General features: G+C 38.8%; 1 pseudogene; it reads right to left on the reverse strand.

Moving 5' to 3' along the window:
- Positions 1–6,275: 6,275 nt before the first annotated feature.
- LOC116758085 lies at positions 6,276–6,702 on the reverse strand (annotated as a pseudogene).
- Positions 6,703–12,930: the final 6,228 nt, after the last annotated feature.

Raw genomic sequence — 12,930 nt, forward strand, 5'->3', positions numbered from 1 at the left:
CAATTCTCTGCAGCCATTTCTTCTCAATATTCATTTAAATATATTAACAGCACACTCATTGCATGCTTGGCACTGTGATAGGCACTGGGCCCACTCGACTGGGAAAGAACAATGAAAACGTATCCACAGGGATAACGGGACAAACACTACCTGTTTCCAAAGAGACAGAGGCTCTGGCTCCAGAACATGGAGATCCCTGGTTATACATCTTGCCCTTATCTGCTCTAAGTAGCCTCTAGAACTGTGCAATAAAAACCGTTACTTTCCTTAAGCTGGTAGAAATGAGTTCTGTCACTTGCATCTAAATGAGTCTGAATATAGTATTCTACTGAGAGAAGCTGCCAGTTACTTTCTGTTTTGGCAGAGAGGATCTAACATTGGAACAAACTGTCTACTATTCTGGGACTTTTAAGAATTAGTACCTGGGTGACATGGTCATTTGGATTTGGTGACAGCAGGACCTCAAGATGTCAAGTAGATTTTTCTTTATTTTTATACAGCAAGACACTTCCAAATATAGTATATCTCTGACTTGCTTACTGGGCAAGAATTGACTCACAAGGAAATAAGCCTACCTTTCTGATAATAATTATTTATTCAACTTTCCACTGATTATATTTTGAGTGCCAGGCACCATTCTAGGAACTTAAGAAACATCAACAAACCCAGCTGACAAAGGTTTTCGCCCTTACAGAGCTTGCAGGCCAGCATGTTGTTCCCAAGTTATGAAAAGTGAGAAACACATAGAGATCATTTTGGTATGTTTAGAATTAGGTATTTTCTAACATAAGTATTTTCTGGAATAGGTACTTTTCTCATTGAGAAATCTAATGGCCAATAATATATCAATAAACATTGCTGAATGTGTAAGTGCAATAGAAAGTGAAAAACAAGGGCAACAGAAATATTAAAAACTCAGTAGTGTTGATGTAATTGTTTCTGTGAAATAATTCACTGACTTACTCTCTTGCAAGATTGACTCTATGGTGAAGTGCTGCGCTGTATTCTGTACTGGGATAGAATTGGTAAGGTTGGGGATAATATATACCATAGCTGGATTTGGGGCATTGTAGCTCATCTAATGTATGACTGTAAAGAGTCTGATTTCATTCTCATTAGTCCTGGGCAGTATTTGTTTCTCCTCTGGCAGTTATCATTGTTGAGACAGGTTTAAATCATTTGTATTGCCTATCTTGTACATAAACCTTGTGAAAAGAAATCTGTTTAGTTTTTAAAAGTACTATTAAAAATGAAGAATCAAATCTTTTCTGGGTTGTTTTACTTGGAAGAAGCTTCGACTTTTTAAAAACTGTAGCTCCTTTTACGATAGTCAAATGGCTGGGTTTGATTCTTGATTCTTGGAGTTCAAACATTAATGTCTTTTCCAAATATTCTACATAGGTTCATGTAAGAATATTTATTAAATCAATTGTCATAAGAAATTCTCCAGGATATTGCAGACACTTAACAGAAGGATAAGGGAAACAGATAGATGGATATAGATGAATGGATGGATGGATGGATGGATGGATAGATAGAGATAGATAAATAGAAGATAGATAGGTAGATATGGATAGATATATAGATAGACGCATATATATGTATATATATACATACATACATATTTATATACTTATATATATGGCTTCTGATGTTCTTGCTATATTTGCAGCCTGAGGAATCATTTTCTTCATGGTGGACCCTTTGAAGGCTTAATCGAAACAGTTGGTGATGTGCCTGTGCTTGTTTCTGTGCCCTTTTGCTCAGCCCACGGAAACATGTCTGTACAATTAGTCCAGTCTATCAGAAGATATCATGATATCACATACCAGCTGTTCAGAAGAGATGTGATATAGCATAGAAACTTACAGTCAGGTCTTGAAGGTAAACAGACGGTTTCAGATCCAAGCTTGGTCACTTACTGGCTACAAGACCCTAAACAAATTGCCTATCATCTCTAAATGTTGAGTTTCCTTATCTGTTATGTGGTCACTCTAATAACATCTAGTTTATAAGTTTATTGTAAGAAATTAATAAAGTAATACAAAGCACAATGGCATAGGGTAAGGCCCTGTTATTGCTAGTGTAAGATGATAGAACAATAATGGGGGTAAGGGAATATGAGTTAGTAGAACACAGATTTGTGGAATCTTAAGGCAGAAAAGGACCTTTTCAGATCTTCCAAGTTTTCTATTTCATGGACTGGGAATCAGAGGCCCAAAGAGGTTAACCTAGGGTCACCAAGCAAGGTGGATGGTAGAATTAAGTTACACACTGGTCTAGAGTCAGAGATAAGATACTTTTCAACTGGTCTGTTCTTTTATTTTTCCCTCTCATAACAAGAAGGATATGTTTGTGATCATTATAGTCAGATTACCTGAGTGACTTTTGCAGTAACTTCAATCCAGGGAATTACCTGAAGCTCCACCACTTATATGTGGCTTTCTCAAGAAGTGGGAACTTCTGTATCATCAGGATAAAAGGGAGCACAGCGCTTAAAGAACAGACTCTATCCCTGACTCTATTAACTCTATGTGTATGCTTTCGAAAGGAAATTCTCTTGGGCAGAAAAAAAGAAGTTGGCACGCTGAAAGGTAATACAAAATTTCCAGTCGTCAGGACTTGAGCAGGCTCGCCTGCGATGCAGCCTACGCCATCCAGAGCTTTTCTCCAGCCTCCCGGCTCCTGTGCATTACTCATGGCTCTGAACAACAGAGCAGGGCAGTGCTTATTGTTCAGGGTATGAATTCATCATATGAGGGGCTGTTCTGAATGGAAACTGACCACCTTCTATCCTCCCATATCTCTCCCCCTCAAGATGCCTCACAGACTGAGGAGATTGGGAAGCAGTAGAGGGAGGGGCGGTTAGCACTGCCCTGTGTGGATCCCTGAGGCTTCTTGCTGGACGAGGATACTGAGTTCCCTTTTCTGAGCATCTGCACCTTATAAATAGATCCTTTAAAAAGTATGTGTGTAGCTTCCCAGGTGATTCTCTCTTGAAAACCTGGAGAGAGGTGGAGGCGTGAAGAATTCATCCCATTTTGAGATAGCAGCTCAGAAATGCAATAGAGATCAGCTGTTTAGTTCCTGGACATGTCCTCCCATGATCTCTAATAAGGAAATGTTTGTTTAATCTCTTTTAGATTGCTGGGCCAGGCTGTTTTCAGCGGGAAGCTCAAACAAAGAAAATAATTTTATAATAAGGTAAAAGTTAAGTGCATATAATTAAGTTCTATAAAGTTAGCACCCGTAATTTATTCATTACTTCTTAATTAAAAGTCTTTAACGTTTTATATATGCTTGTTGGATGAAATGGCAGAAGGCTATTTTACTAACTATGATTCAAATAGCTGGGGGATGATTTTAGCCTTCTGGGCCCCAAGTTTCCAATCTGGGTTCTTGGAGTTCTGAGGAAAACAACCAAAACAGGTTTTTGCCTCTGATGTTCCTGGAATTACACTACTTGGTCTTAATACTTACCTTGAGGAATATTAATGAATATAAATTGCAAAGGCCAAATGATGCTACTTAATGTTAATCATAATATTCTAATTAAATTGAAATATGAAGGGGCACAAAATATTTGAATTTGAGCCCTGATCCCCTACCCACATTGGCTAGCATTATGTGAAACAGGTTAGCTGTGAACGGCCCTACATGGATTTCTTGGTTTTGTTTTTTTCCCTTTGTTCCTCAGTTCCCCTAATTACTTAGAATATCTGAACTAAGGCATCTTTGTTTGAGACCAGTTACAGCCTTTGTGAATAAGATTGTAGTCTGGAAAAGATGTATTTTCCTACTAATGTAAAATAAAAGAAAATTCTGGTAACTTGGTATCTTTAAATCTCAAGCCTGGATATTCTTGTTGGTGCTGTGGATCACGGAGTAGCTAGGGAGACAAAGCACTCCCACTTCTCTGGATAATCATCAGCACCCTCTTCTCCGTTTTGTTATATACGTTGCCATGGTGTTGGAAGGTTGTGGCCTAGATAAAGCATTGGAATATTGGGGCTCTTAGAAAAGCTTTGAGAAATATCCTCTCTCTCCATCAGGCTTAGATTAGCCAGGGTCCTCGTCTAATTTCCATGATCTGATGTATGCAATATCAATGGTATCAATAAAAATTTCTAAAACCTCCTAAATGATTTCAGCTCTCTTTTACACTTCTGAACATCCTTGAAGTGCCTTGATTACTGTCTTTCTTTTTACCTCTCTTTTCTCTCTTTACCTCTCCCTTTCTCTCTCTCACCTTTTCCTCTTTTACACATGTTTATTGAGTGCCACATATAGTACTATACTATAGGAGAATGGTTCCTGGTAACACAACCGTGAAACACATGTATTATTTTTCTTTTCTTACACATATTGCATCTGAATGTCAGGGAGTTTGAGTGCCATGATCAAAGTCACACTGCCAGGACGTTTGGCAGAGCCAGGTTTCAAGCCAAGTTCTATGACTTCACAGCACCTGCACTTTTCATTCTCCCTGCCTACCTTGTGAGCCTAAGGTGGTCTATCACTACAGCGGCTCTTTAAGCTTTACCAGTAGTTGACTTGTCACTAATCTGTAGATCCCAGGATCTTCTTACTGGCGAGAAAATTGATAGTAAAACCTAAAGAAAACAAGTATCTGTAGTAGTTGAGGGGATCCTATAAGAATCAGAAAATTCCAATGATCTAAAATTTTTCTACATATATGTAAGAATTATTTAATGTAATATATATGTATATGTGTGTATATATACGTATATATGTGTATATATTTATATATATAATATTGTGTGTGTATATGTATACTTGTGTGTGTATATACACACACACACACACATATATATATATATATATATACCATTCATTCAATAAAGATTTTTAGTACTGAAGCATCTTGGTCACACCCTATCACATAATCTTGAGTCTTGAAGGAAACAAAGTCCATCTAAGTTTTGAAGATGGTAATTCAGATAGCTCAGTCACATAGTTATATTATAAAATATTTTTAAAGCAATAAAATAGTTTTCCCTAACCTTTTCAAAGACATTTGTCAAGAGCAATGATGACTGGCGGACCATATTCTCTTTGGCATATGGGACAAGAAAAAAAAAAACATAGTTTCACATATGTGTAACTGCAGTCTTCATCTTGAAGGAGGAGAGGGTAGGACCAGCATAGGTTGATGTTTCATTAAGAGCCTAGGTTTTTGTTATGCATATTCATACATGATCTTGTTCAATGTTGACATTCTACAAATGAGGAAACAAAGGAAAAAACAGATACTCTTAGGTGAATAATTGACAAATTTTTGAAAACTCAGCAAATTTTCATCCTGATCTCTATCTAGGTCTATATCACTATTCTTCTGTATTCCCCACATGCAGAATAAACTACTGTTTCCACTTTTCTTCTTATCCAAAAACTGAGCTCAAGTATCACTTCCTCCAGGAAGCCTTCCAAGACTAGCCCAGATCATACTGATCTATCTTTCTCTCTTTAGAATTCCTATAGGACTACTTCTCAGAATTATAAATGTAGTTCATCTAATACTGCCTTAAGTTGGTCTCTTTCATTAGGATATGCCTTACCTCGCTATGTAGCTTGACTTTTCTGAGTTCCTTGAGAAGCAGACCTATACCTCCTTCTTTTTTTGTTCCCTATTACAGCTAAAGACAGCTGGTTACATACATACTTATCAAATGTCTTTGAACACAGCTTAGTCATGTTCCCAGAATAACCAAGAAGGACTGGACATTGGCAAAAATTCAGATTCTTGTTGTTGTGACCCTTCTTTGTAACTTACTAAGGTAGAAAGGGAGCCCAGGAATCTGAAGTTTAAGCATTTTCCCTGAATGATCCTATGCAAATGGTTTGGGGATCATACTTCAGTATTCATTGCTGGAAGGCAGTGGTTACCAAAGTGGACAAGACTGGAATAACCTGGGATGCATGAAAATAATATAAATTTGCAACTCTCAACCCAAACCAATGGAATCAGAAGTTTTTGGAATGGGCAGGGGAAGGGACCTAAGAATCTGTATTTTTTGAAATTTCTGCAGGTGATTTTGAAATGACCAGTCTTCCTATTTTTTTTTTTTTTCCTGCTGCAAAAAGCTTTACTGTTTCCATTCGGTCCATGGTTTGGGATAGAGCTGGTTAAAAAGTTGCTTAGTGGCAGCTGGAAGAGGCTCAGGGAGAAGCCCTGACACCAGGGGGATGCAGAGGGGCTCCTCAAAGGCCGCTGGGCTCTGGGGGCTCCTAGCTGTGCTTGGGGTTGAGTCTTTCTAAGAGATACTCACAAACCCAGACTGGGGTCTGGCTAGCCTGTGGGGGTTAGTCAGGTGACTGTTCATCTTCTGGACGAGTTTCACCCACTCATCTAGGAAGCAGATCTCCAGGAAGTCACAGAGATGGGGGTCTGTGCAGGCAGAACCCAGGGCATGCAGATCCAGAACAGCCTGGTTGAGGTTCTCCTCCAGGACTATGGTCATTTCTATAGCATCTAGGGTTTTATCCCAATCATCTTGGGACACTTCCTGGAAGAGGGCACATCTTCAAGAGATGCTCAATTCCCTTCAGAGCCACATACTTGTGGTCAAAGTAGAAGCCCTGAGAGAGGTAGGTGCAGGAGGCCTGCAGATGCAGGTGGGCCAAGTGGTTGATGGCAGCCTCTACCTTGGTGGAATAATTCTGATGAATCTGGGAGCTCATGGTTGGTCTATAATAAGGAACTAACCACAAAAAATGGTGTTGGCTGGCTCCGGAGGTTGGAGGGTACTCAGAGACCAGAAGAAAGGGTGTCCCCCAGTATGTTCCTTCCAAACACCAAACCCCACTGAAGCAAGAGGCAGATCCGCAGGACCCCTGGGTGCACTCTGAATATCCAGTCCTATTACCACTATTTGGGAAGTTCTTTTAACTACTCTCCCATCCAGTTTCATTAGCATCAGACTCTTGGTTCTACATCCGCAATCTCCACACCTTCTGCCAGGCCTCAGGCTATATTCCATCACTCTTCTCTCTGGTAAGAAAATGCCTAAAGCAAGACTGCCATTTTGAAAAAAGTCTCCCCTAGGAGACAAGCACATTTCAAGTACCATTCTGAGCTAAACTCTTGATTTTAGCAATAAATCTCTTCTAAAATTATGAAGAAACATGGCTTAATGAAGCTATTGAAAATTCCATAAATTTATCCTACATGACTAAGATGTTGCAGCTTTTTGTATCCAGTTTAACCCACATGGAAAATGTTAAATCACCATATTAACAACACAATCCAGCAGTTAAATAGCATGACAGTTACCATGGAAATGTGCCAAACACAGGTGGGTTGGCAGTGTGTGTAGGGGGTATTGGAGGGAGGAATGTATTGTAGGTTACTTGAGAACTGCTATGCCCCATTTTTGTATTTAAATTATTCATACTCTCAACCAATTTAAAGAGATGCAGCTGAGCTTTTAAAAGTAAGACCTCCTCTCTCTCTACCTGTTTACTCCTTTGGTGGAAACATGGTTATTTCTCCTTTCAGCTAGAATCATTGATTTTTCATACATAGTTTTCTGAATGTAATAATATTAATACTAATACTGACAACCATCAAAAATATAAAATCTGGGACTTTGCTGGTGGCGCAGTGGTTAAGAATCCGCCTGCCAGTGCAGGGGACACAGGTTCGAGCCCTGGTCCGGGAAGATCCCACATGCTGCGGAGCAACTAAGCCCATGCGCCACAACTACTGAGCCTGTGCTCTACAGCCTGCGAGCCACAAGTACGGAGCCCGAGTGCCACAACTACTGAAGCCCGCGTGCCTAGCGCCCGTGCTCTGCAACAAGAGAAGCCACCGCAATGAGAAGCCGGGGAACCGCAACGAAGAATAGCCTGTGCACAGCAACAAAGACCCAAGGCAGCCAAAAATAAAAATAAATAAATAAATAAAATTTTGTTAAAAAATGTAAACTCTAAATACATTCCATATCCTGCAAGGCCCTAGATGGATGGAGCCCTGCCTAACTCTCTGATGTCATTTTGTACCAACACTTCCCTGTTTACCTTGTTCTAGGCACACTGGCCCATCTGTTCGTCAAATATGGCAAGTCAATTTCTCCATATAGGGGGGTGTTCCACGCTGAATCGTACTACCCTGCAAATTCATGTGTTGAAGTGCTAATCCCCTGTGCCTAAGAATGTGACTGTATTTGGAGATAGGGTCTTTAAAGAGCTAATTAAGTTAAAATGAGGTCATTAGTGTGGGCCCTTATACAATATGATTCATGTCTCTATAAAAGAAGGAGATTAAGACACAGAACACAGACACAAAAAGGGAAGATCATGTGAAGATACATGCTATGCACAAGCCAAGGAGAGAGGTGTAAGAAGACAACCCTGGCAATACCTTGATCTTGGACTTTTGGCCTCCAGAATAGTGAGAAAACACATTGTGGTTGTTTAAGCCACCCAGTCTCTGGTACTTTGTTATGTCAGCCCTAGTCAGCTAATACATGGGTGTTTGTACTTATTTCTTTTTGTGCATGAAATGTCCTGACCCCAGAGTTTCAAAGGGCTAGACGTTTCTTTGACATTCAAGTCTCATCTCAGATGGTCATCTCCTCAGAAATACCATGATTATCCTAAATTTTGCCCTTTCCCCAGTCATTTACTGAAGTGGAAACTGGAGAGGAGAATGGAGCTAAACTGTCAATCAGGACAATGTGATCCCTTGCAACACTGTTTAGTTCAAATAATCCAGTCCTAAGTCAATTAACCCATGCCACTGTTGTAGCCACAGGAATTTGTTCACTGGCAATCCAATCAGTCACAGCATGGGACTTTTGTCATAATTATGGGATGTGACCACCAGGGAAGCCTGCCTTGGTACTCCTGGTAGCCTTTTTGTGACCATAAGTACCACCTGAAGATGACACAGACATACAAAAGTTAACAGGCAGAGAGAGACATACATACAAAGCCAGGTCTTGAATAACCATGCTTGAATCCTACTCTATCATCAGACCTTGTTACCAATAAAACCCTTTTACTATTTAAGCCAGCTTTATTTGGGTTTCCTGTTCCTTGCAATGGAAAGCATACTGACAGATGCAATTACTATCCCATTATTGTATTTTAGCTTCCCATTTTCTATGGAAATGTCCTGTACAAATATTGGAAATTGCCCTGTACAACTATTTCCTTGTTAGTTTTCTGCTCTTTCTGACAGCAGATACCCTTTCTTGTTCTCCACATTTTCAACATGTGGAACAGCCTGGTACCTAATTAATGTACACCGAATATATGTGTAATAAATAGTATTATGTTAAGTATGCCAGATACTATGCTAGGTGCTTTATGTGTATTATGAGTTTCCTCCCTTACCCACTAGAATGTGAGCTTTATGAAAATGGAGACGTGCTTTGTTCATTGCTGTATTCTCTGGACCTAAAACAGTATCTGATATAGAGGAGGCACTACTGAATACTTGCTTTTGTTTTGTTTTGTTTTTTTAATTGGAGTATAGTTGCTTTACAATGTTGTGTTAATTTCTGCTGTACAGCAAAATGAAGCAGCTATACATATACATATATCCCCTCCTTTTTGGATTTCCTTCCCATTTAGGTCACCACAGAGCATTAAGTAGAGTTCCCTGTGCTACATAGTAGGTTCTCATTAGTTATCTATTTCAGTGCCCCCCAACCTTTTTGGCATCAGGGACCAGTGGAAGACACTGGTCTTCTTTGCGGAAGACAGTTTTTTCACAGACAGGGGAGTGGGGCTGGTCCAGGTGGTAATGTGAGCGATGGGGAGTGGCAGATGAAGCTTCGCTTGCTCACCCACTGCTTACCCTCTGCTGTGCCTCCTGGTTGCTAACAGGCCGCAGACCACTACTGGTCTGTGGCCTGGAGCTCGGGGATCACTGATCTATTTTATACATAGTAGCGTATGTATATCAGTCCCAATCTCCCAATTCATCCCACACCCACTTCCCCCCACTTGGTGTTCATACGTTTGTTCTCTATGTCTGTGTCTCTGTTTTTCCTCTGCAAATAGGTTTATCTGTACCATTTTTCTATTAATGGATTCCACATATATGCATTAATATACAATATTTGTTTTTCTCTTTTTGACTTACTTCACTCTGTATGACAGTCTCTAGATCCATCTACCTCACTACAAATAACTCAATTTTGTTTCTTTTTATGGCTGCGAAATATTCCATTGTATATATGTGCCACATCTTTTTTATCCATTCATCTGTCAGTGGACACTTAGGTTGCTTCCATGTCCTGGCTATTGTAAATGGTGCTGCAATGAACACTGGGGTGCATGTATCTTTTGGAATTATGGTTTTCTCCAGACATATGCCCAGGAGTGGGATTGCTGGGTCATATGATTGTTCTATTTTTAGTTTCTTAAGGGACCTCCATACTGTTCTCCATAGTGGCTGTATCAATTTACATTCCCACCAACAGTGCAAGAGGGTTCCCTTTTCTCCACACCCTCTACAGCATTTGTTGTTTGTAGATTTTCTGATGATGCCCATTCTAACTGGTGTGAGGTGATACCTCATTGTAGTTTTAATTTGCATTTCTCTAGTAATTAGTAATGTTGAGCAGCTTTTCATGTGCTTCTTGGCCATCTGTATGTCTTCTTTGGAGAAATGTCTATTAGGTCTTCTGCCCATTTTTGGATTGGGTTGTTTGTTTTTTTGATATTGAGCTGCATGAGCTGCTTGTATATTTTGGAGATTAATCCTTTGTCAGTTGCTTTGTCTGCAAATATTTTCTCCCATTCTGAGGGTGTCTTTTTGTCTTGTGTATGGTTTCCTTTGCTGTGCAGAATATTTTAAGTTTAATTGGGTTCCTTTTGTTTATTTTTGCTTTTATTTTCATTCTCTAGGAGGTGGGTCAAAAAAGATCTTGCTGTGATTTATGTCATAGAGTGTACTGCCTATGTTTTCCTCTAAGAGTTTTATCAAGTCTGGAGTTACATTTAGGTCTTTAATCCATTTTGAGTTTATTTTTGTGTATGGTGTTAGGGAGTATTCTAATTTCATTCTTTCACATGTAGCTGTCCAGTTTTCCCAGCTTATTGAAGAGACTGTCTTTTCTCTATTTTATATTCTCGCCTCCTTTGTCATAGATTAGGTGACCATAGGTGCATGGGTTCGTCTCTGGGTTTTCTATCCTGTTCCATTGATCTATCTTTCTGTTTTTGTGCCAGCAGCATACTGTCCTCATGACTGTAGCTTTGTAGTGTAGTCTGAAGTCAGGGAGCCTGATTCCTCCAGCTCCATTTTTCTTTCTCAAGATTGCTTTGGCTATTCGGGGTCTTTTGTGTTTCCATACAAATTATAAAATTGTTTGTTCTAATTCTGTGAAAAATGCCATTGGTAATTTGATGGGGATTGCATTGAATCTGTAGATTGTTTTGGGCAATACAGTCATTTTCACAATATTGAGTCTTCTAATCCAAGAACATGGTATATCTCTCTCTCAGTTTGTGTCATCTTCTGATTTTTTCATCAGTATCTTATAGTTTTCTGAGTAGAGGTCTTTTGCCTCCTTAGGTAGGTTTACTCCTAGGTATTTTATTCTTTCTGTTGCATTGGTAAATGGGAGTGTTTCCTTAATTTCTCTTTCTGATTTTTCATTGTTAGTGTATAGGAATAAAAGAGATTTCTATGTATTAATTTTGTATCCTGCTACTCTACCAATTTCATTGATTAGCTCTAGTAGTTTTCTCGTGGCATCTTTAGGATTTTCTATGTATAGTACCATGTCATCTGCAAACAGTGACAATTTTACTTCTTCTTTTCCAGTTTAAATTCCTTTTATTTCTTTTTCTTCTCTGATTCCCATGGCTAGAACTTCCAAAACTATGTTGAATAATAGTGTTGAGAGTGGACATCCTTGTCTTGTTCCTGATCTTAGAGGAAATGTTTTCAGTTTTTCACCATTGAGAATGATGTTTGCTGTGGGTTTGTCATATATGGCCTTTATTATGTTGAGATAGGTTCCCTCTATGTCCACATTCTGGAGAGTTTTTATCATAAATAGGTGTTGAATTTTGTCAAAAGCTTTTTCTGCATCTATTGAGATGATCATATGGTTTTTATTCTTTAATTTGTTAATATGGTGTATCATATTGATTGATTTGCGTATATTGAAGAATTCTTGCAGCCCTGGGATAAATCCCACTTGCATGATCCTTTTAATGTGTTGTTGGATTCAGATTGCTAGTATTTCGTTGAGGATTTTTACACCTATGTTCATCAGTGATATTAGTCTGTAATTGTCTTTTTTTGAGATATCTTTGTCTGTTTCTGGTATCACGGTGATGGTGGCCTCGTAGAATGAGTTTGAGAGGGTTCCTTCCTCTGCAATTTTTTTGAAGATTTTGAGAAGGATGGGTGTTAACTGTTCTTTAAATGTTTGATAGAATTTTCCTGTGAATCCATCTGGTCCTGGACTTTTGTTTGTTGGAAGATCTTTAATCGGTTTCTATTTCATTGCATGTGATTGGTCTCTTCATATTTTCTATTTCTTCCTGGTTCAGTCTTGGAAGTTTGTACCTTTCTAAGAGTTTGTCCATTTCTTCCAGGTTTTCCATTTTATTGGCACATAGTTGCTTGTAGTAGTCTCTTATGATCCTTTGTATTTCTGCAGTGTCAGTTGTGATTTCTTGTTTTTCATTTCTAATTTTACTGATTTGAGTCCTCTGCCTTTTTTTCTTGATTAGTCTGGCTAAACATTTATCAATTTGGTTTATCTTCTCAAAGAACCAGCTTTTAGTTTCGTTGATCGTTGCTATTGTTTTTTTATTTCTACTTCATTTATTTCTGCTCTGATTTTTATGATTTCTTTCCTTCAACTAGCTTTGGGTTTTATTTGTTCTTCTTTCTTTAGTTGCTTTAGGTGTAAAATTAAGTTGTTTATTTGAGGTTTC

The sequence above is a fragment of the Phocoena sinus genome, chromosome 1 (genome assembly GCF_008692025.1).
Source record: "Phocoena sinus isolate mPhoSin1 chromosome 1, mPhoSin1.pri, whole genome shotgun sequence".
NCBI classification, from domain to species: Eukaryota; Metazoa; Chordata; class Mammalia; order Artiodactyla; family Phocoenidae; genus Phocoena; species Phocoena sinus.